Raw genomic sequence first — 24,287 nt, 5'->3', positions numbered from 1 at the left:
ACAATTCTTTGTGTTCCTTCAAGACTAGCTAGTGCAATGAAGATGGAAGCTTCATACACCAAGCAAAACACTTAATCAAACACAACTTGAATTATCCCCGTTCTCAGACCCAAGACCTCACACACCTTCGAAGATGGTGAGAGCTAGCAGGGTATGAGAGTAGATTGAGAGGAAAAAGAAGTATCTTACGAGAAAGAAGTACATCTCCTCACATAATCACTCATATTAGCATAGCTTAGCTTAGTAATTAGCTTGGTAGAGAAGATGAGCATGCATTGAAGCTTGGCCCTTGGTTGGATTTGCATCCACATGCCAAGAGAGTGTTGATGTAGGCTTCTATCTCACAAGCTTGGAGTAGGTGATGAGCTCTCCATTAAAGATTGGGAGGAGATAGAGTATTTTTCCTTCACACATGGTCAAGTGTGAGAGTGTGAGAGTGAATGCCAAGCAAAAATCAGCCCCCTCTCTCTCTTGGGCGAGCCCTAGCTGCTATGTTAGTCTGGCTTTTGCCTCATTGGACCTCCCCAGGTCAAGCCAATAGGGATTAAGCAGCATAAGTGGTAGACTTCTGACATGTGTCCCCCTTTCCCCTTTTGTGAGAGCTTTAGGTAATTAAATAATTAAGCTAAACTCTCATTGGACCCCTTTGCCTCCTGGCCAATAGGAATCAGGCAAGCCATGGGGCTCCTGAATGCTCATTGGACCCCTTGGGAGACTGCCCAATAGTCTTCTAGGACACTTAATTCTTATTGGTTTCTTTTATTAAATGTTTTTAAATTAATTAAACTAGATTTACTCTAGCTTAATTCTCATTGGTCCACTTCAAGGGTCTTCCAATAGGAATTGGACACACCTTGTGGGCATCTGGCCTAGGGAGCTGACATGTGTCCCTCATTCCCTTTGTGTAAAGGGAGCCTGTGTGTGTGTGTGTGGTTTTCTCTCTCATCCCCTAGCTTTGGGGCTCGCCCCCTCCCTTGTAGGGATGCAGAAAGACTTTTTGGGCACACACACCAAGCTTCCAATTTTCCCTAAGGTTGACCTTTGGACACAACCTTTGAATTTTGGAACCTTAGCATTTTGGAAGTCTTAATGGGCTGAACCTTAGGGTCTTTTTAGCCCATTGTTTCACATGGCTCTTTTGCAGATGGCCCCCCCTTTGGATCCCTATTTTCCCTCCTTTGGATCCCTACTGTGGCCGGTCTGCTAACTTAACCAATATTCTAGCTTTTTCTCCCTTGGCACTTCCCCACATTAAATGATCAGTTTAATATGAGAAAATCATTTAGGAGAATTAGATATTGATTATTATGACAAGTCGTGTCCTAAGTTGAAGGCCAAAGAGGCTAAGAAGAAAGAGGGTGGTTCCACTGAAATGCTGGTTCCACTACAAATGCAGCCATTGTTGAGTCTTCTGTGAAAGGAGACTGTAATGCTGATGTTGATGCAGAATGGGCTTTTACCGTAGAGTGCACTTACAATCCTGCTGTCCATGATGCATGCTTGTCAATTGCTCCAGATTCACGTGTGGTATCTCGGCAGTGGTGCTACAAAGCACATTAGCTCACATCGTGAATTGTTCACCTCTCTCGAGTCTGTCCCTCATGGGAATTCAGTCACTTGTGCCAACAATGCCTCTTATCCAGTTCAGGGAGTTGGAAAGATTGTGCTTACTACTGCAAATGGCAGTTCCTTCACACTTGTTGATGCACTTTATGTACCTGGGATCAAGAAGAATCTCTTGTCTGTATCCACACTTGCTAGACTTCGACTTGTAGTCAAATTTGTGGATGACAGATGTCATGATCTCAGTTTTGGTGATGAAATTGTTGCATCTGGCCTTTTGTGCCATGGGCTGTATAAGCTCACTTTGTATGACAAGTGTGGACAAAATTTTACAAATGCTAGTGTAGATCAAGGGCTATTTCAGATGCAAAACTTTGGCATGCACATTTTGGTCATCTGAATTTTGCCAGTTTGCTGCGTTTGCAAAAATCTGATATGGTTGCTTCTTTGCCGCCTCTTGAAGCACCTGTCAACAAACATGTTTGTGAAGGCTATATTTTGGGTAAGATGCAGCGTTCTAAGTTTCCAAAGGATAGTTTAGTTCGGGCCACATGCAGGTTGCAACTTGTGCATAGTGATGTTTGTGGGCCCATGCAAACTCCATCCTTGGGCAATTACCTTTACTTCGTGACTTTCATTGATGATTACTCCATGCATGCATGGGTATTTCCGCTTAAAGCAGAGTCTGAAGTTTTTATGTGCTTCAAACAATTTCTAGCTATGGCTCAAAATGTCTCAAAATGTACTATGGGCACCCTCCATTCCGATCGAGGGGGAGTATATGTCTCATGAATTTAATGCATTTCTGGCTAGTCTTGGGATAAAACACCAATGTACAGTGCCTTATACACCTCAACAAAATGGTGTTGCTGAGAGGAAAAACAGGTCACTGACGGAAATGGCACGATGTATGGTCAAAAGTCAAGCTTTGCAGCATTCTTTTTGGCTTGAGGCCATCATGTGTGCCACTTATGTACTTACAGGTGTCCTATGAAAGCTTTGCAATCTATTACTCCATATGAAGCATGGCATGATAGAAAGCCTTCTATTGAGCACATGCATGTTTTTTGATGTTTGGCATATGCTTTGGTGCCACAAACACAGCGCAGAAAATTGGATGATAAGGCTATCAAATGTATTTTTGTTGGTTATAATGGTGAAAGCAAAGGTTACAGGTTGTATCATCCGCAAACAAAATGTGTTCTAGTTTCATGAGATGTAGTGTTTGTGGAAGATTCTGTTCAGCCCTTGCTGTCATGTACTAGAGACAATAATGTAAGCTCATAGGACATTTATGACACTTTGTTGGCTCTTTTCAGTGGTGGAAATACAAATGTAATTTCCAATGAGGCAAATGTACAACCTATGGGGGTTTCTGAAAATGTTACAAATCAGACTATTACTGATGCAGATGTACATGATGTACTTGATGAGGAAAGGGCTGAAAATGAGCAGGCTAGAGGTATGCCAAAATGGCTGGTGCACACTTTGTGTGACAGTAAATTGGATGCACCTTTGTCTAGTCGTACTCATTCAGGCTCTTGCCATGCATCTTATGCATCAGATTGTTATGCTTTGGCTATGTCTACCTTACATGATGTTGAGGACCCTCAGTCTTTTGATGAAGCACAGAATTCAGAAAATTGGATGGCTGCCATGCAATCAGAATATGATGCACTTATAGAAAATGACACATGGACTTTATGTGATTTGCCTCCTGGCAAAAAGGCCATTGGTATGAAGTGGGTTTACAAGTTGAAACGCAAGCCGGATGGTGAGATCGATCGCCATAAGAATCGACTTGTTGCAAAGGGTTATGCACAGCAAAAAGGCATAGATTATGAAGAGACTTTTGCTCCCACTTGTCGTATGACTACTGTGCGTTATCTATGTGCATTGGCAGCTCATTTTGGTTGGGATGTACATCAATCAGACATTGTTACTACTTTCTTGAATGGTGACATATTTGAGGAAGTTTATGTAACGTAGCGTCGCGGTTTTGTCATAAAAGCACAAGAGGGAAAAGTGTGCAGATGTAAGAAGGCTTTGTATGGGTTGAAGAAATCTCCTCGTACTTGGTATGAGAAAGCTGACACTCATTTGGTCAAACGAGGCTTTCGTAACAGTCCAACAGAAAGCACATTGTATGTTGTTAGGAAATAAGACGTAGCTAAATAGATATTTGAGTAGATTACTTAATGGAGAGAGATAGATTTCACACACAAGAGATTATAGAGTAGAGAGAGAGACAGTAAACACGATATACATGGTTCACCCAATGTGGGCTACGTCCACGAGAAAGCAGCCACTCAATGGCTTAAGAACTTCAAAAGAAGAAGTAGTTTACAAAGGGATTAAACCCTTAATAGAGCTCCCGCCTTGCTTCACTCTCACCTCCTCACACTCACCTTGTTGCATCAACTTCACACTATGAAATGTGTGTAGAAATGGCCTCCTTTTATAGGCCAAAAGGGCTGTCCTCTCTTATGAGAGGCATCCATGTGTAGCCGCCCTTGTGTGAATAAGTCCAAATCGGACCCTCCAATCCGCCCATGTGTGGCCGCCCTTGTGTAGACAAATCCGCTTTTGAATTCGGCCACCGGCCACCGGCCATTGAATTTCGACCACCAGCCACCGGCCATTGACTACCAGCCATCGGCCAACCAGCCAACCGATAGGTCATTTTCCGACCACTTTCCGGCCCCGTCCGGCCATAATATTCCGGCGAAAAGGAATATTCCGGCGAAGGAAAAAAAAAGTTGCCCTTGATTCTTGGTCATGAAAATTTTGGTTTCCGTGAGTGATTTTCCTTCACGCACGATGGATTCTCCTCATAATGGGGGCCTTACAAATGTGCGCTTTTACCACAAAAAATTACAAGGGATAAATCAGGCTCCATACATAACATATGTAAAGCATGAGGATGATGTACTTCTCATTGTGGTTCTTTATGTCGATGATATGCTGATCACTGGACCAAATGAGAGACATATTGCTGAATTTAAGGCTGATTTGAATGCTACTTTCAAGATGAAAGATTTGGGGCTGTTGCATCATTACTTGGGTATACAGTTTAAGCAGTGTGATGGTGGTATTACCTTGTGTCAGAAAAGTTACATAGAGACATTGCTATGTAAGTTTGGACTTGAGGATTGCAAACCTATTGCCACTCCCATGGAAACAGGTTTGAAGTTGAGTCTACATGATGTTGGCGATATTGCTGATGTCACTCTCTACCAAACTTCTATTGGCTGCCTCATTTATGTATGCAACACGAGGCCAGATAATCAGTTTGCAGTCTCACAGGTCAGCAGATTTATGCATAGCCCAGGATCTAAGCATTGGCAGGCTGTCAAGAGGATTTTTCGCTACCTTAGTGGCACTTTACATCTTGGCTTGTTTTATCCCAAGGGGGGATCATTGCTGCAACACTTTCATGCTTTTTCGAACTCAGAGTGGGCTGGTTGTTTTGACACGCGAGTGTCCACAAGTGGTTTTTGTTTCATGCTTGGCAGTTCATGTATATCATGGTTGAGCAAGAAGCAACCTGTTGTGGCCACTTCAAGTTGTAAGGCTGAGTACAGGGCAGTCTTCACAGCTACGGTTGAGTGTGTATGGCTCAGACGCCTTATGGCTGATTTGGGTGTTGGACACGACATTGCCAACACTATCTACACTGACAGTCAGAGCGCATTGGTAGTTGCGAGGAACCCAGTTTTTCATGCTCGCACCAAGCACATTGAGGTGCATTACCACTATGTCAAGGAGAGGCTTTCAGCAGGAGAGAGCAACTTGGCTTATGTGCCAACACAGGACAACCTTGCAAATATTTTCACAAAGGCATTGTCTCGTGAGAAGCTTTAAGATTTCCACAAAGATTTGGGCTTACTCCCCTTTGTGGACTGATCATGTCCTCAAGGCATGGCACTTCCCTTTACTCATGTGCCAGTTTTCGTTCACCGCATCACTCCATGGGGGATTTGTTACCATATACATGTGGTAGTGATGTGTGTGAACACAGTAGGACCGCCGGGGCATTTTTTCCCTCTTTAGGAGGTTTTTTCCCCCCGAGCATTGTGTATACGCCCATCACTCTAGGGTTATCTATCTTTCCATTGCACACTAAGTAACACACTCTCTATTGTGTGCCTTGAGCTTCCTTCGTCTTCTCCAAGCTGTGTGCGTTTCTCTGCAACCCTAATTCCAACATGGAGCTCCCAAATCTCACTATATGAGCACCATGTGAGAATGAGTGAGAGCTCCTCCTCATTATTTTTATGTATAAAGAATAAGGAGATAAATGTGGGCGGCCGGACAGTTCCCGGAAGACACGAGAAAAGCACGGTGAGGCACACCGCCTTTACCTAACATTCTTCCACTAATGGCTGTGTGCTAATATGTGGCGAGAATACTAGCCTACAACTAGTATATACAAGAGGTGAGAGAAGACGGCTCTCAACCTATGCCCACAGGCTCACTCTGTAACCGCTCTAGTGTAGATGCAACATGCATAGCACTAGGGCTAGAGCTACGATGACACTCCTGATGCAGGTATCGAGTGAGGACCTGCATGGCTCCACAATGCACAATGCTAGTGTCAGTCATCGCACGATCGACAACTCCCACTACAAATGCACGAACCGCATAAGCAAGATGATGTCTCGAAACCAAAAGGTCAGACATGAGAGACCCGAAAGCCGACAAAACATGCACTATGTGTGCCAACCTATCCCTATCAGCAGCCTTCATGCCATATGCATCCTCATCAGGAACGACCTGACTATGCATCACCATATCAGCATCGTCTAGCAAAGGCATATCAGCTGAGAATGACTGCAAAACAAAAAAATCAGCACCACTACATTCATAAGCAGCTGTCTGAAGGACACTGTCGGCCTCAAACGTATCAGACACATCATAGAAAAATGCATCGGTCTTTGGCTCAACTGATATCACTTGAACTGATGAGTGACAAAGCTGTGCATCCACAGAGATACCACTATCTACTTGAACATCACCACAAGACAAATGCACAAACTGCTCTCCATGAAACACATCCATAAAAGAGACATGCCTTGTCTTTTGCTCCAAACATGGCAGTACACAATGTCCACAACTCTGCAAACTAACGCACTGAAATGAGACTCTGATTGAGTCCTGGTACATAACGTACATCTCGTAGCATAACAAATGGACTGCTAGGTAAAAATATGCATACATCTCCAAGACTCTCTATGTCATATGTTGAACCATCAGCAAACTGCACACAACCAAGTCTCCCATTAGAGAAAGAGAAAAATAAATCACGACGTGGCATCATGTGAAAAACTATATGCTTGTCTAGTAGAAAACGCGTAGACAATGTGCTACCCAAGACACAAAGTAGTCTAAAGGCAAGCTAGACTCAAAAGTGACATTCCGGTCACATGCATACTCTCTAGCATCTGTCCTCATAGTAGCACAATGCATTTTCCTCTTTTGTTGTCTCATATGCTTGAAGAAATGGCGCTTAATATGCCCATTGTGGCTATAGTGCGAACATGTTAGTCGCAATCCTGATCGAGAACCGCCTCTAACTTGAAGCGTCTCCATATCCATGCCAAAACTATGGCCAACAAAGTGGGAGGTAACTCGACCACTATACAATGCTCAAAAGCATGATCAATCGTATCAAAATTAATGCTCACATATGCATAAAACAACTTCACAATCTGCAAACTCTGCAAGCATAAACTAGGAAAAACTACTCAACCGAGCGTAAAGCACATAACCATTTACTCAAGTAGAGAGAAAACTAGCTCAAAACACGTCCCACAAGAGAAATTGCCTGTAGAAATATACAAAAACCTGTGAAATCTGTGACTATCCTGTATTGTAGCCACACAAGCATACACAAATCCTCACTCCTGCGAGAGTGGGTACAAGAACACCAAACTGTGTCCAAACTGATAAAACCTGTCAAAAGTGAGAGAACACTCGATCACTATCAAAGTGGGAATATATCGACCACTGTACAAGATGGCATAACACTGCAAACTTTTATGGCAAGAAGACGACAAAAAACAAATTTCCTTTGCAAAATGAGTCAAAAATCAACGCAAAACGCAAGCCAAAAAATTGCAGATAATTGCCAGAGTGGGAGTCAACTCGACCACTAAACCATCAGAGACAAAACTGCGAATACGCATAAACCATGGTGAGAAATCTTGGAAAAAATCCAGTGGAGTTTCCCTTGGAAATTGAGCAAAAACTCAAAAAATATCACCAAATAAGCATGACAATAGACACTGTCTCAGTTAGCAAAATCCACAAAATGTCTACATGCAATGCCAAAAGCTTGGCAAACTGACTCACTCCTGATCGAGTAGCTCTATGGACGTGTACCTTTTCAAAATTCACTGCAAACCTATAAATTTGGTACTTGCAAGCTATAGCTAGCTCAAACTGTATCCGCATAATGCATACATAGCATGAAATTGCACAAAACTGTGCTAGAAAAGCTCTCTGAAATCCCCCACACAGTCAAACAATGCGCATGAAACCGCATCTGGATTTGTAACGATCCGAAAGTCACATCCCAAAGTATCACTTGCATATGCAAAGACAAGGTAAATTCTCTCTCGAATAGCACCACAGTGTGCCATAAATAGCCAAAGATGCAAACCGCATCACTCTCTACACTGTAGGAATCAAACTGCAAAACCTCGATATGCGGAGATTGTTGATAGGCTGATACAAAAACTTTAGTGCTCAAAATTTCAAAATTCTGATATTACCAGTGCATCCGGAACGTGCCAAAACCTCAAGGTAGACCTGGATCACATGTATCCGAGTCCAAGTGTGAGAGATATGCCAAAAACCTCCGTTTTCGGCCCAAAAGCGTAGCATAAACTTGCTGTTGTTGAAACTACTGTAATTCAGATCATAATTTCAGAAAATGGACATCACCTTCACATTTGGAATGTGCCAAAACCCCAACCTAAACTCCTAGATCGTATCCATCCGACTTCGTGTGACAGAGATATGCAAAAAACACTATTTTGGGAGCCAAAAACAACAAAAACGAGCTGCAACACTTCTTGCAAAATTCAGTAGTGGCTTTCTATACAAGCTCTACACAAGCTGAATATGTATGCGCAAGCTGAGATCTGATATCGTCGAGCCGTATCCACATCCGCCGAGAGCTCAAGCCGCCATAGCCGAGCTCTGTTGCTTTCGTCTCATCTGGAAGCCATCGCACGTGCGTCGCCAAAGCTCTAATACCAATTGTGAGTGCACGAATGTGGTGCGTATGTATGTGGAGAGAGAGAGAGAGAGAGAGAGAGAGAGAGAGAGAGAGAGAGAGAGAGAGAGAGAGAGAGAGAGAGAGAGAGAGAGAGAGACTATACAGGATGTGGGTGGAGCTCCCAAATCTCACTGTATGAGCACCATGTGAGAATGAGTGAGAGCTCCTTATTCTTTGTATGTATAAAAAATAAGGAGATAAATGTGGGTGGCCGGACACTTCCCGACGGACATGGGCAAAGGACGGTGAGGAACACTGTCTTAACCTAACACGTGGGATCAAGATGAATCTTTTGTTCTTATGTGCACTTGCTAGAATTGGTCTTGTAGTCAAATTTGTGGATGACAGATGTACAATATACGATCTCAGTTTCAATGATGAAATTGTTGCATCTGGCATTTTATGTCGTGGACTATATAAGCGCACTTTGTATGACAAGTGTGGACAGAATTTTGCAAATGTAATTTTGGATTCAAAGGCTATTTTAGATGCAAAACTTTGGCATGCATGTTTTCGTCATCTGAATTTTTTCAGTTTGCTGTGTTTGCAGAAATCTAATATGGTTGCTTCTTTGCCGCCTCTTAAAGCACCTGTCAAACACATTTGTGAGGGCTATATTTTGGGTAATATGTAGTGTTCTAAGTTTCCCAAGGATGGTTCAATTAGGGCCACATGCAGGTTGCAGCTTGTGCATAGTGATGTTTGTGGGCCCATGCAAACTCCGTCCTTAGGCAATTACCTTTACTTCGTGACTTTCATTGATGATTACTTCAGGCACGCATGGGTATTTCCGCTTAAAGCGAAGTCCAAAGTATTTATGTGCTTCAAACAATTTCTACCTATGGCTGAAAATGTCCCGAAATGTACTATGGGCACCCTCCATTCCAATCAAGGGGGGGAGTATATGTCTCATGAATTTAATGCATTTCTAACTAATTGTGGGATAAAACACCAATGTACAATGTCTTATACGCCTCAACAAAATGGTGTTGCTGTGAGAGGAAAAACAGGTGACTTATGGAAATGACATGATGTATGGTCAAAAGTCAAGCTTTGCAGCATTGTTTTTGGATTGAGGCCATCATGTGTGGCACTTATGTACTAAACATGTGTCCTACAAAAGCTTTGCAATCTATCAGTTCATATGAAGCATGGCATGAAAGAAAGCCTTCTGTTGAGCACATGCGTGTTTTTGGTTGTTTGGTTTATGCTTTGGTGCCACAAACACAACATAGAAAATTGGATGATAAGGCTGTCAAATGTATTTTTGTTGGTTATAGTGCTGAAAGGAAAGGTTACATGTTGTATCATCCACAAAAAAAGTTTATTCTGGTTTCATGGGATGTTGTGTTTGTGGAAGATTCTATTCAGCCCTTGCTGTCATGTACAAGAGACAACAATGTAAGCTCACATGACATTTATGAAACTTTATTGCCTCTTTTCATACGAATGTAAATTCCAATGAGGCAAATGTACAGCCTATGGGGGTTTCTGAAAATGTTACAGATCAACCTATTAGTGATGTAGATGTACATGATGTACTTGATGAATAAAGAGCTGAAAATGAGCAGTCTAAAGGTATGCCAAAATGGCTGGTGCATACATTGCGCGATAGTAAATTGGATGCACCTTTGTCTAGTTGTACTCGTTCAGGATCTTGCCATGCATCTTATGCATCAGATTGTTATGCTTTGGCTGTGTCTAGCTTACATGATGTTGAGGAACCTCTATCTTTTGATGAAGCACATTCCTCAAAAAATCGGATGGCTACCATGCAATCAAAATATGATGCACTTATAGAAAATGACACATGGAGTTTATGTGATTTTCCTCTTGGAAAAAAGGCTATTGGTACAAAGTGGGTTTACAAGTTGAAACACAAGTCGGATGGCGAGATTGATTGCTATAAGGCTCGACTTGTTACAAAGGGTTATGCACATAAAAAAGGCATAGATTATGAAGATACTTTTTCTCCCACTTGGCGTATGACTACTGTGCATTTTCTATGTGGATTGGAAGCTCATTTTGGTTGGGATGTACATCAATCGAACATTGTTAATGATTTCTTGGATGGTGACATATTTGAGGAAGTTTATGTAATGCAGTCTTGCAATTTTGTCAAGAAAGGACAAGAGGATAAGGTGAGCAAATGTAACAAAGCTTTGTATGGGTTGAAGCAATATCCTTGTGCTTGGTATGAGAAGGCTGACACTAATTTGGTCAAACGAGGCTTTTGTAACAGTCCAACAGAAAGCACATTGTGTGTAAAGCGTGAGGGTGATGTATTTCTCATTGTGGTTCTTTATGTATATGATTTGCTGATCACTGGACCAAATGAGAGACATATTACTGAATTTAAGGATGATTTGAATGCTACTTTCAAGATGAAAGATTTGGGGTTGTTGCATCATTACTTGGGTATACAATTTAAGCAGTTTGATGGTGGTATTGGCTTGTTTAAAAAAAGTTACTTATTTAAGCAGTGTGATGGTGGTATTGGCTTGTGTCAAAAAAGTTACATAGAAACATTGCTATGTAAGTTTGGACTTGAGGATTGCAAACCTATTACCACTCCCATTGAAACATGTTTGAAATTGAGTCTTCATAATGCTCGTGATCCTACAAATGTTACTCTTTACCAAACTGCAGTTGGATGCCTCATTTATGTATGTAGCATGAGGCTGGATATTCAGTGTGTGGTCTCATAGGTCAACAGATTTATGCATAGCCCAGGGTCTAAGCATTGGCAGGATGTCAAGAGGTTTTTCTGCTACTTGAGTGACACTATACATCTTGGCTTGTTTTATCCCAAGGGGGGATCATTGCCACCAAACTTACACACCTGACTTACATGCTTTCTCGGACTCAATTTGGGCTGGTTGTTTTGACACATGAGTGTCCACAAGTGGTTTTTGTTTCATGCTTGGCAGTTCATGTATATCATGGTTGAGAAAGAAGCAACCTACTATGGCCATTTCCAGTTGTGAGGCAGAGTAAAGGGCAGTCTTTAGAGCTATAATTGAGTGTATATGGCTTAGACGGCTTATGGCTGATTTGGGTGCTGGACAAGACACTGCCAACACTATCTACACTGACAGTCAAAGCACATTGGTAGTTGCGAGGAACCCAATTTTTTATGCTTGAACAAATCACATTGAGGTCCATTAGCACTATGTTAGGGATAGACTCTCAGCAAGAGAGATTAGATTGGCTTATGTGCCAACACAGGACAACCTTGCAGATCTTTTCACAAAGGCATTGTCTTGTGAGAAGTTCAAAGATTTTTGCAAAGCACTGGGCTTACTCCCCTTTGTGGATTGATCATGTACTCAGGGCATGGCACTTCCCTTTATTCTATGTGCCAGCTCTCATCCACCGCATCACTCCAGGGGGATTTGTTACCATATACATGTGATAGAGATGTGTCTGAACACACTTAGGACCGTCGGAGCATTTTTTCCCTCTTCAGGAGGTTTTTTCCCCTGTGCATTGTATATACACCCATCATTCTACGGGTATCTATCTTTCCATTGCACACTAAGTAAAATACTCTCTCTTGTGTGCCTTGAGCTTCCTTCATCTTCTCCAAGCTGTGTGTGCTTTCCTGCAACCCTAATTCCAACATCCATCTCTACTATTCTATTATACTAAGCTATGCTAAGAGTTTTACCATGAGCACACATACACAGAGTATCAACTCTCTTGCTTGAAAAATAATTCTTTCACCCTCATCTACCTCTTTCCTCGCAGTTCCCTTCTCCCCGCTAGGGTGCTTAGGGTTTAGAAGGGAGGGTTATACCATGGAATCTTGAAGAACACCATCTTCTTAATTCAAGAGAGGCCTTGCAAGAGCACAATCATTTATTGTAACAAAGCTCTCTTTTGAGAGAAAAATAATACAATTTCTTTTAGAGGGGGGACTGACTCCAAGAAAATATGTTATTTAGCGAGTTTTCAATCTTAATTGGCTATTTCCTTTGAATTATGTGCATAAATTTAGTATTTTCATGTGTAATTGTGTAAAGAAATCATCCCAACACAACCTATAGTCTCCTCTCTATCTTTCTCTCAAACAAAAAACTCTCTCCTTCCATAGTTAAATTCCGCTTAATCTAAAAACAAATATTAGATTCTTTGACATTGATATTAGAGCTAAGGTTTCTCTTTTCTTGCCTAAGGAGAGAGGTCCTTGAGTAATCTATGAAAGGTTGGAGTTGTTCATTGCAATACAATAAGTGTGATTGGGATTTATTATCTTGGTTGTATGCCTATTTACACGATATGGGGGACACGATCAGGATCTACGGTCTTTTTAATGAAGTCTTTCAGGACTTGCCTACAACTTAATCATTACTGAACTTTTAATTGCTCGATAGGAACTGGTGCCAGCCTTGCATTGTTAAACCCACTCCACTACTCTTTGCAATTAACAATATTCTAAACCACGGCTGTAGTTACTTGAGTGCTAATTTTCAAGGGATAAGAGGAGTAGTAGACAAAGTTTTGAACGTGCCAAGGAAAGAGTTAGCATACACATACAAGGAAATTCAATCATGGCACAATATGATCAAGAGAATTTTATTACTATTGACAACTTAGATTTGGCTTATGGTATAGCATTTAATGATGGTTGCAAAGTTGGCAACTACCTTGTTGAGAAGTTATAAGAAGAAATGGGAAACCCTATTTTGCAATCAGAGTTTCAAATCCAAATTCAAGCCCTCCAAGCCCAAGTTCCCTCAAGTGCCCAAGAAGAGAGAATTCATGCGATGCCTCCTATAGTAAGACCTCCAAAAGAGAATCTCTTTGGGTAATAAATAGAAGATATGAGACGAACCTCCAAGGTAAATTGTTCAAGAAGAAGAAGTGTGTCATGAACTTTCAAGGGAGAGGTATGAAAGCGACACCCCTTCTACCTCTAAAAGTGATGTTGCATGAGGAAGATGGCGGGCACGGTGGACACCTAGTCCCTTCAAAAAGAAGAGAATTCATCAAGCCCTCCCTCCCATGCAAATCCAAAGAAGAAATCCAAGCAAGAGGAAGCAAAGAAAGCAATCACCATCCTTGTCTTCTTCCTCCTCTTCCTCTTCATCATCATCACCATCTTCTAATATCGAGGACAATGACTTGCCACCAAAGAGACATAAGAGAAGGGGTAAACGGAGAAGTTATGCAGCATGGAAGAGGTCACATAAGTTGAATACATTCAAAGAGGGAGGAAAGAACATGAGGTTCATTAATTATGATGGAACCTTCGGAGCAACAATTGATAAAGTGTTGGCATTTATGGTGTGGCTTTTGGAGATGGGAAAAATGTTATCCTAGGGGAACCATGGTTTGATTGCATGGCTGCCACTGTTAATTTTTCTGTGAGAAAAGTCATCTTTTCTTATTGAGGAAAGGATGTTTCACTTGATTTTCCTATCAAGTGACAACACTATAACACTTGTACAGACTCAAAATTTAGACAACGTAATGAAAATCTATCTTGCTTGTTACATGGTTTTTGTCAAGGAGTCCAATAAAGATGCATGTGTTCCTAATGAAGTTAAAAATGAAACTCAGGAGGAGTTAGAATTTTTTAGGTTCCTAAATGAGTTTCAAGATGTGTTTAATGAATGACATTCCTAAGGAGCTACCTCCCAAAAGAGGACAAGACAATCATTCCATAAAACTTGTACCTGGTAGTTCACCTCCTAATAAGCCTCCTTATTGAGTCTCATTGCCTCATCAAGAGGAGATTATGAGGCAAGTGAACGAGCTTCTGGAAAAGGGATGGTCAGGCCTAGTTCGTCTCCATTTTGTTCACTCATTCTACTAGTACAAAAGAAAGATGGTACTTATAGAATGTGTGTGGACTATTGAGTGCTCGATCAGATAACCATAAAGAATAGATTTCTTGTTCCCAAGATAGAATATCTATTTGATAAGCTACAAGGGTCTACCTACTTTAGTAGAATAGATCTTAAAAGTGGTTATCACCAGATAAGGATAGTGCCTGAAGATATTCATAATACGGACTTTTGTACATCTTTTGGCCTTTATGAATTCTTGGTATTTCCTTTTGGACTTACCAACAAATTCTTGGTACTCCCTTTTGGACTTACCAATGCACCAAAAACCTTTAATGACAAAAAATCTCTTTAGACTTCATCAAATCTTAGCGTTTTTTGGTGATATTATCATTTACTCAAAGTCATTGAGGAACATAAGCTGCATCTTCAAGTAATATTCCAAGTTTTGAGAGACAACAAGCTTCCATTAATCAAAGAAAAAGTGAGTTTTTTTAAAAGAGATTCAATATTTATGTCTTATTATTTCCCAATCAAGGATCTAAATGGACCTTAAAAATTTGGAGGTAATAAAAGGATGGCCTTTACCAATCAACAAATCTACATGAATTGAGAAGCTTTATAGGAATGTGTGCATACTATAGATGTTTCATAGAAAAATTCTCATTCATAGCATGCTCATTGTATGAATTGACTAGAAAGAATGTTAAATTTGTATGAATTTAACAAATGAGAATGAACCTTTTGAACATTTAAAGGTAATAAAGTTTACCTCTCAACCCGTGCTAATTTTATCAAGACTTTAAAATCTTTTTGAAGTCCAGTGTGATGCTTGTGGGCAATGCCTTGGAGTTGTTTTGCTTCAAGAAGGACATGCAATAGCATATGAAAGTAAAATATTGGATGACCAAGAAGAGCTAAGACATATAAGAAAATAAATTGATAGCTATCTTACATGCCCTACATGCTTAGAAGCATTATCTCCTAGGCACCCCATTTATTTTGCACATAGAACATCAAAGTCTTAAATACTTTTTAACGCAAACTAAATTAAGTGATAAGAAAATGAGATGGGTAAACCTCTTTCACGATATAATTTTCATATTGCTCACATGGCTGGTAAGCACAACCCAGTGGCCAATGCGCTTTCATAAAGACCAAGGGTGAATGTTGTATCAATAGTTACTCACAATGATCTATCCTCTATGATAGATCACAAATACAAACTTCAAAGATGTAATGTCAGCTATTTCACCTTATGTAGGACATAGAGGGATTCAAGCCACTCTCTTGATATCTCTAGAGATGTACTTTTATTGGCCAACAATGAAGGCGGACATACCGGACTATGTTGCCAAATGCATTGTATGTCAAAAGACAAAGTATGATAGAGGGAAGCAATGTGGACTGCTTTAGTCATTGCTTATACCTAATTCCCCATGGGAAAGTAAATCAATGGATTTAATCTTTGGATTAAATTCATACATGGGAATACAAAAATATAGACAATAGTAGACTGATTAAGCAAGCAAGCACATTTCATTTTGGTCAAAAAGACTATTAAAGCACACCATATGGAAATCCTCTTTATCTCACATGCATTTAAGTATCATGATTCACAAACATTTATAGTATCCAATAGAGATCCAAGAATGACCATAAATTTTTGGAAGGATATCTTTGAGAATCTTGGTACTAAGTTGAATTTGTCTTTGGCCCATCATCCACAAATGGGTGGCCTAAGTGAGATAGTAAATTCAACTATCATTGATCTACTTAAAGCCTATGTTACGGAAGTAGATCAAAGAGTCAATGGGAAAAGTACTTATCTCTAGTAGAGTATGTGTACAATAGTGTTGTCCATACTTCTACAGGAACTTAGGCACCCTTCAAAGTAATTGAAGGAAGACACAAGCTTCCATTGATAGTTAAGACACTTGGGAACATATTTGTTGTTGATGAGTATAGTAGATATCTTAGACAATCTTTCAAAAGATTAAAAAATATATATCCATCATGCAACAAAAGCAAAAGGCTATTGCTGATAAGCATAGATGAGCCTTAAACTTCAATGAAAATGATTGGGTACCCCTCAAGTTTCCGAAAGCATGCCTAAGTCACACTATGGGCAAGGGAACACAAGGACGTCCAACGGGTCACCAGAAATATTATGCTAAGATAGCAAAAAGATATTTTGTCCCATTTTAAATTCTTAAGCCTATCAATGAAATAGCTTATAAGTTAAGGTAACCATGTACTTGGCTCATTCTTCATAATGCCTTTCATGTGAGCCGTTTGAAACCTTATAATGGTGAGCCACCCAAAGAACACATAATTGAAGAACAACCTGAGTTTGAGGGTCAAGACGAGATTTGGTAGCCAAAGAGCATCCTACGACATGAAGACAAGGTTTCAAGAATTGGTAAGAATATCCGACGATTTTTGTCAAATTTAAGAATTATTATTTTGAAGATGCAAGGTGGATGCAAGATATCCAACTAAAGGATAATGTAAAACTTGTTAAAGGTAAGAATTAGGTATGAAGAAGTATATTCTAGCCCATTTTAAGTTCTTAAGTCTATGAATGAAATAGCCTATAAGCTAAGGTTACCAAGTACTTGGCTTCTTCATAATGCCTTTCATGTGAGCCTCTTGAAACATTATAATGGCGAGCCACCCAAAGAACCCGTAATTGAAGAACCACTTGAGTTTGAAGGTAGAAGAGATTTTGTAGCCAGAGAGCATCTTATGACATGAAGACAAGGTTTTAAGAATTGGTAAGGCTATCCGACAATATCTTGTCAAATTTAAGAATTATCCTTTTGAAGATGCAAGGTGGATGCAGACATCCACCTAAAGGATAATGTGAACCTTGTAAAAGGTAAGAATTAGGTATGCCAATCGAGTAGTTGGATGCAAGACATCCAGCTAAAGGATAATGTAAACCTTGTCAAAGGTAAGAATTGGGTATGAATAAGTATATGTTATAAAGAATTTTGTCTTGTTTTGACTCTAAGATTTCTCTTGAATGTTCAATAGTTTTAAGTGTATGCATACCATGAATCACCTTTGCTACAGCTTAGTCTCTCAAGCATCTAGTAGACCTTGCCAATCTACATTAAAAGATGATTAGGGCTAAGTAAAGGCATTCTTGCGATAGATAGCACTCTTTGGTGAGATCTCTTGAGGTGTGTGGCTATGGAGTCCTTCAGCTTCTCCTTGCTCATGAGATTTAATTAATACTAATCAATGATTCATTCTCTCTCACTATGCCTCTCTCATGCTTCTTATGATTGCTTAGATGCTTAGATTAGCTAGATCCTAACTAATTAGTGGTTAATCCCTCTCTAATCTTGTGTGATTGCCCTCTTTTGCTTGTGTGTGCATGTAGGTTTGATTGGAGTGTGGTGCTCAATAGATTTGTGTGTGTGTGCTTGCGATAAGTGTGTTGCATGATAAGATTAGTGTTGTGTGCGTCTTGCAATTGTAGTGTGTGGGTTTGTTAGAGGTGAAGAGAAGTGGATATGGAGATTGTCATTCATACGGCTTAGCTCCTCCAAAGGCCGAGAAGCTCACCTCATAGAGTTAACCATTTGTGTTGCCATGATTAGCTCACTAACCATGTGAGTGTTTCCATGCCCTAGTCGGGTAGCTCATCCCTCCGGATTGATAATTTGGTTGGTCATTGAAGCTATTGCAACGATGGGACCCCCAACAGAGAGAGAGAGAGAGAGAGAGAGAGAGAGAGAGAGGGAGAGAGAAAGAGAGTAGAGATAGAGAAAGAGAGGGAGGTAGAGATAGAATGAGAGAGAGAGAGAGAGAGAGAGAGAGAGAGAGAGAATAGAGATAGAAATAGAATAAGAGAGAGAAGAATAGAGAGAGATAGATAGATAGATTTTATTATCGTCCTCGGAGGTCAAATATGACCTATGGGACCAAAGTTACATGTGATGTAGTATGTGTATGGCTGATGAGTGACTCTCGATGCTCCAAAATTGTAGTGATGAGAGTCGCAATGGAGAGCCCACACTTTGGCTGGGAGAGGAAAGTGTGTAGGTCTAAGTGATGGCTGAAAATGTGAGAGAAGCAAGTTCGGATGTGATCAAAAGCTGAGCACTCTAGTAGTGTGTGGTACTCAGACTCTCGAACTTGCAGTGAGCATAATGTGCACAATCGATTTGACTCTTCTCCATTGCCCCAACGCCCTATCTCGCATCGAAGGAAATGGGAGCTAAGCCGAATTGCTGCGATAGTGCGTATCGCGGACAAGGGAATAGGCTCAAGCATGTAAGTGTGAGTACGGTTTCCTCTCTCAGCGAAGAACATGCTTTTGTAGTTGGGGGCAATATAGGTGGTGTAATGTATGAAGCGTGACCCACCGGATTTCTCCCAAGCCGTAATACATTGGCGTTGTAGAAAAGCTTCATTCACTTGAGAGTCAATTGAAGCATCATGTAGCAAGTGTAATGCATCCCATCTCCCAAACCACTTCTTTATGTCTTGCATCCATCCCGTGCTCAAGATCTTGCTTTTATGCGTCTTTTGAACTTTTTTGCTTGCTTCCCATGCAATTGTAGGAAGTCGATGTGAGGGGTTTTGACGCATCTTTATCATGTACTCCACAACCCTTTCCATGCCCATAACCTCAATTGGAAGAGATCCCGACTCAAGAAGTAGGAGCATATATGGTTTTTGTGTCTTAACTTGGAGAAAGTTTGTAAGAAAACGCTTTTGGACATTCTCAAACTCTTTCCAAGTAGACTTTGAGATGCTCCCGCCCCACACCTCAACTCCATAAAGAAGAACCGGTGTCACCAATGCATCAATAAGATACTTCTTGAGAACCCAACACTTGATGTTTCCCGCATTACACATGTTCTCAAATGCATAATATGCTCTCTTTCCCGCTTCCAAACGACGCATAGCACATTCATGACACTTGTGATTGGATGGAACCTCAAGGCCAAGGTACTTAAAGCTCTCGACAACTTCAAGTGTCTCGTTGTTGTACACAATGCATGGCTTCTCCTTATGGTTGGTTTTCACAAGCATAACCTTTGTTTTGGATTCATTTACAATCAGCCCACTATGCAAGCAAAAGTTCTCAAGGACAACCATAAGCTTTTGTGCATCTTCTAAAGTGTGTGCTAGAAGCACTACATCATCCGCATACAACAAAAGCATGATTACCGCATTGCAAATAGTGACCTCTTCAATGCCTTCTTCTTGCATAAAGTCAAGTACCATTTGTTCCAATTGATCGATGCATAGACCAAAGAGAGTTGGTGACAATGGACATCCTTGTTTAACCCCAATAGTGCTTACAAAAATTTCTGAAATTTCTCTTCCCATGCGCAATTGACAAATCACCTTTTCATAGATTCGAGAAACCGCAAGCATAAACTCACTTGGCACTTGGAGTTCTTCCATTCTTCTCCACAAATTGTTACGTGGAATCATATCAAAGGCTTTCTTAAAGTCCACAAAACAACGATACAATCGCTTGCCTTTCAACCGACTTTCCTCCATGAGAACACGAAGAGTGACAAGATGATCAATGGTGCTATGGCATCGACGAAAACCCGCTTGTCCCTTTGCACGCTTGCCATTCTCTTCAGCCCAATCACTCAATTTCATCTCCATTATGCACCCAAACAACTTTGCCATAAGAGACCCAATCATTATAGTCCGGTAGTTGCTTACATTCTTTACATCCCCTCCTTTATGCAAAGGCTTAACCCAATTAGTACTCCAATCATAAGGCATACCATGTTGAAGTGTAAGGTTGAACATATCACACATCCACTCATGGGTAAAATCTCCTGTCCATTTGATCATCTCCGGCTTGATACCTTGAAGATCTCCCGCTTTGCGAGTGGCCAACTTTTCAAGCCCACCGCATACATCCTCAATAGTAAAAAAAGACGGCATACATGGGAGTGAACCATAAAATGGCATTTTTTCAGTATTTGCTTGCTCATATAATTGCCTACAATGTGTGTACATATCCACTATACTCAAGTTACCAAAATTCTCAACCCGCTTGCCTCTCAAGTTTCTCCAAAATCTTACATGCATGTGCCTTTTCTTGGACTTGAAATTCTTGTTGCTTTACTTCCCATCTTCTTCTCTTCTTTTGAATCAATGCCTTGTATGTATGCAAATGAATTTGATAGTTGTCTTTGTCCATAGTTGCATCAAGCTTTATCAAGGACTTTCGAGCATCTTGACATTCTTTATCAAACCACCTTTTGCGTGATCTATCTTTGTTGATACCATGGAGATGCTTTATGGCAAAGCATTCTTCCGCAGAAGAACAAATAGCTTTCTTGAAAGCTTCTCATTTAGTTTCCAATGGTGCATCACATTGAAGCTTTGTCATCCATAGTTTTTTCTCAACCATTTCAATGTAAATTGGTGCCCGTTTGAAATCCATACATAGTGATAACTTCTCTTTCCTTTGGCTGAGATTATCATGCTTAGTTGCTTCTCCAGATGAAAGGTCAATACATAAGGTGCGATGGTCGGATTCCGGGGTCCATTGACCAAACATAAAACTCTTTATGCGATACATGATGGCTTCAGAGAGTAGCATATAGTCAATCACACTATCCCCATTATGTCTCCTACATGTAAATCCATTGGTTCCACTCCACAAAGATACACCATTGGCAATGAGCATACCCGTGCTATCACACATGTGTAAAAGTAACTTTCCATAGTGATCCGGCTCTTTCTCATCCATTGAAGTACGATCATACAAGTGAACTTCCTCCAACTCCCTTGAAATGTATGGCATATAAAATTGTTGAGTATCATGTTGCAATGTTTTTGTGCGAGCATTCATATCCCCAAATACAATAACATCACCTTCACCTTTGAAATAAGCAATGTCCTCTTCCAAATCAGAAAATGGTTGATCTCTATCCATGCAAGCATAAAAGGGAGAATCATGATGAGGAATGTAGCAACCGGCTACAAAAATGGGTGCTCTTTTTGGTGTCATAATTTTCAGCCATACATAACGTTTGTACTTGTCATCTTTCACAATTGATACAAAATCTTCCAATCCTTTCTTAACCATACATGCTAACCCTCCTTGTCCTCTTCGTTGCTTGAGATTCTTTGACCACATCAATGAATGTACATTGTAATCCTCCAAGCTGTTAATCCTTTGTGTATCATGCTCCCAAGTTTCAACAAGAAGTACAACATCGGCTTTGCTTGTTAGTTCATCAATGCCAACCCCCGCATTCCATGGGTATCCATTACAATTCCAAAAGCATATTTTCAATTGTAACTCGGTCTCATAGGTCACGCATCCCTATTTTCTTGAGAGACTTGCCTCCTCCTTGGGCACATTTTCTTCATGAGAGATCTCCTTGTTTTTATTATTCTTTTCCTCATATGCCTTGCGACGCATATTTTGTTGCTTAATAGGGAAAGAGAGAGAGAGAGAGAGAGAGAGAGAGAGAGAGAGAGAGAGAGAGAGAGAGAGAGAGAGAGAAAATAGGGAAAGAGAGGGACAACGAGAGAGAGAGAGAGAGAGAGAGAGAGAGAGAGAGTAGAGAAAGAGAGGGAGAGAGATAGACGGAAAGAGAGGGAGAGATAGAGTAGAGAAAGAGAGGGAGAGGGAAAGATAGATAGATAGATAGATAGATAGATAGAGAGAGAGAGAGAGAGAGAGAGAGAGAGAGAGAGAGAGAGAGAGAGATTAAATTTGATATCCCCTCTTAGAGAACCATATATTCACACGACCAAAATAGACAAGAAATAAAAGACGGTAGCCAATAGACAAAGACAAAATAGATAGAAGACAAAATTCTTTATTTCATGCTGCTACATCCGGTTCTGGTAGGAGAACAATTGAGCCTCAGAAACCATGAAAGAATAGACCTATACATGTCACCATCCAACATAAGCAGCCAGTTAGAACATGGGCAACCTTGATGGGAAGACAGATATCCAAAACTCTATTCTGCTTGTTATTGTTGTCCCATTGCCCTAAACCCCTTCACTCTCCTTATATGCATTTTGAGGGAGTTTTTTCTTTGCTTCTCTATCGAACATGATCCGTTTTTTTAATGGTATTTTCTACAATAGGTTTGTTTGGTAGATTTTCCTCTACCATAGTTTCAACTGGTACAATGGTTGTTTCTGGTTTGATGAGGAAGATTGATTTGCACCCTCCCGAAAAATCACCTATGGTGGAGGGATGTGGCTTTCCATTGAATAGGTAACATCTCTTGCGAGTTTTAGGCTCGCGTTCTCAAAGGATGGTATATCCCCCATAGGTGGGCTTCCGATAGAAAGCACCATACCCTGTAGTACAATTTCATAAACCAAATATTGTCTATTAGTGGTCTATTCTAGATGATATATATCTTCTAAGAATAGGTGGAGAAAACTAAGGTGGAAAGCAACATTTTTGTATAGAGATTATATGTGAAACTGAATAACCTACCCCATAGGTGGATAGAGTGAGAGCGCGAGAGGAGAGAGAGAGAGAGAGAGAGAGAGAGGGAAAGAGCTCTATTTTGGGGATATGTAGATGATCTTTTCAAAGGATAAGATGTATACTACTTTTAAATAATTTTACCAAAATTTTGGCAGAGTTTTGTTTGTAAGTAGACCCATTTTTCAAAAAGTAAACCGGTCCTCCTTTTTAAGGAGCCTCACATGAGGATTTTATTTTAATCGATAAATCCAGAAATACTCGACAAAGTACGTACTCAATTTATGGACATGGCTATGCCAGACTTGTCATTTATGTAAAAAAACCTAGAAAAAACTTTTCTCTTTTGTCAAAATTTTGGCAGACTTTTGTTTGTAATTAGATCCGGTTTTCAAGATAAACATGGCCTCCTCTCTAAGGAGCCTCACATGAGGTTTTTTTTTAAAATTTTTTTTTAAAGAAACATTAGGTCTCCCCAATCTTAGAAAAATAAAAATTCTCTCAAAACATATTAAGTGCATAAGTGAAGGGTGAGTTCAAGAAATGAAAAGACAGATGAAAGTGGAAAGTCAATAGATATATGAACGTGGAAAGTCAAAAGATGCATGAAAATGGAAAGTCAAAAAGACACATGAAGATAGAAAGTCAAAATACCTTTTGTGTCCATGTAAATAGGTGTTTCTCTTGTCCTTTATTTTCCCTTTAGCGTTTTCTTCTTTTCAAAGTGTCCTCTCTCTCTCTCTCTCTCTCTCTCTCTCTCTCTCTCTCTCTCTCTCGCGCGCGCGCGAAATATTGCATCCATCTTTTATACCTAACATTGTTATAAATCTACGTGCTTCATCATTGCCCATGGATACGGGCTATAGACTAGCGCTTCACTCTTGTTGTTGTTGAGAAAATCTTTGAATTAGGAATACATTTTATTTTATTTTAAGCCATTAGTAATACCTTTTAATTAAAGAAACCATTTTGGAAACCTCTTCCACAAAAAGTATACCAATCAGCATATCCTTTCCAAAACAACTTCCTTTATAAGTACTTAGGTCAATCCTTGAAGTGTAAAACAATCCCTTTTCAATGTTTCAAGACCAACTTCACTTAATACTCAAAAGTAACTTTTTTTTATAAACCTATTTCTTATAGTGTTTGGAAAACCTAACAAGAAACTATGCCAAATTTTTGTTGGACATCC

The sequence above is a fragment of the Adiantum capillus-veneris genome, chromosome 3 (genome assembly GCF_014529385.1).
Source record: "Adiantum capillus-veneris isolate H3 chromosome 3, ASM1452938v2, whole genome shotgun sequence".
NCBI lineage: Eukaryota > Viridiplantae > Streptophyta > Polypodiopsida > Polypodiales > Pteridaceae > Adiantum > Adiantum capillus-veneris.
The sequence above is the reverse complement of the archived record's forward strand: the minus strand, read 5'-3'. Positions refer to the sequence as shown.